Raw genomic sequence first — 1,829 nt, forward strand, 5'->3', positions numbered from 1 at the left:
ACATCTCTACTGGAAAAACCATAGCTTTAACTATATGGACCTTTGCTGGCAAAATAATGTCTCTGATTTTAATATGCTGTCTAGGTTGGTCATAGCTTTTCTTCCAAGGAGCAAGTGTCTTTTAATTTCATGGCTGCAGTAACCTTCTGCAGTGATTTTGAAGCCCAAGAAAATAAAGTCTCTCAGTGTTTCCATTGTTTCCCCATCTATTTGCCATGAAGTGATGGGACCGGATGCCATGATCTTAGCTTTCTGAATGTTGAGTTTTAAGCCAACCTTTTCACTCTCCTCTTTCACTTTCATCAAGAGGCTCTTTAGTTCTTCTTCACTTTCTGGCATAAAGGCGGTGTCATCTGCATATCTGAGGTTATTGATATTCTCCCCAGCAATCTTGACTTCAGCTTGTGCTTCATCCAGCCCAGCATTTCTCATGATGTACTCTGCATATAAGTTAAATAAGAAAAACAAGCAAATAAGTAAAAGACTGTAAATACCTAAGAAGTCTGGTAACCTAATCAATGACTACTTTATCCCTTGTTCAATCAATGTACTCCAAAACAAAAATAAAAATGAATAAATCAGAAGCTGTGTATCAATGTGAATGGATCTCTTAACTAAATGCTGAGTGGGAAAAAAAAGAAAAGAAAATACACAGTATGAGAACTTGTATATAAAATTAAGAAAGCATACAAAGTAATACTGTATATTATAGTACAAGGGTCAAAAAGTAGCTAGGACACTGACTATCCAAATTCAGATTGGTTTCTTAGGTTAAGTGGGGATTACCTGGGTATTCATTATATTGTTCTTAATATCTTTTTTCTTCTCTTAACAATTTATTATGAAAATTTAAACAAAAAATGGAAAGAATTGTCCAGTGAACACTCATACATTTACCACTGAGATACTACAATGAATATTTTACCATCACATGTATTTCCCACACATGTGTGTGTGCTAAGTCATCTCAGTTGTGTCCGACTCTTTGTAACCCCATGGACTGTAGCCTACCAGGCTCCTCTGTCCATGAGATTCTCCAGGCAAGAATACTAGAGTGGGTTGCCATGCCTCCTCTAGGGGATCTTTCCAACCTAGGGATTGAACCTGCGTATCTTACGTCTCCTGCATTGGCAAGTGGGTTCTTTACTAGAGCCACCTGAGAAGCCCCATTTCCCCATACTTATATACATATTTTGGCTGCTCCACATGGCTTACAGGATCTCAGTTCCCTGACTAGGGATTGAATCTAGACCAAGGCAGTGAAAGCCTAGAATGCTAACCACTTGGCCCCCAAGAAGCTCTCAGTCTCTCAATATTCTTGATAACTTTTTGTATGTCAGAAATGTTTTGCAATGAAAATTTTTTAAAAAGGGGGAATAAACACCAAGGAAAACATTCATACTTTTAAGAAATTGAATTATAACTTAACAGAAAACACTATATTAGTTTCGGGTGTTACAACACAGCGATTTGATATTTTTATACATTATGAAATGATTACCACAAGAAGTCTAATAACCATCTGTCACTGTCCAAAGTTGTTACAATGTTGTTGACTATATTCCGTATGCTATATGGGCTTCCCAGGTGGCATTAGTGGTAAAGAACTTGCCTGCCAATGCAGGAGACGCAAGAGACGCGGGTTCAAGCCCTGGGTCAGGAAGATTCCCTGGAGTAGGGAATGGCAGCCTACTCCAATATTCTTGCTTAGAAAATTCCATGGACAGTGGAGCCTGGTGAGTTATAGTCCATGCGGTCTTGAAGAGTGGGACACAACTGAGCTTGCACACACACACACACACACACACAATGTTGTGCATTACATTCCC

Source organism: Bison bison, unplaced genomic scaffold (assembly GCF_000754665.1).
Source record: "Bison bison bison isolate TAMUID 2011002044 unplaced genomic scaffold, Bison_UMD1.0 scf7180017864327, whole genome shotgun sequence".
Classification (NCBI taxonomy): Eukaryota; Metazoa; Chordata; class Mammalia; order Artiodactyla; family Bovidae; genus Bison; species Bison bison.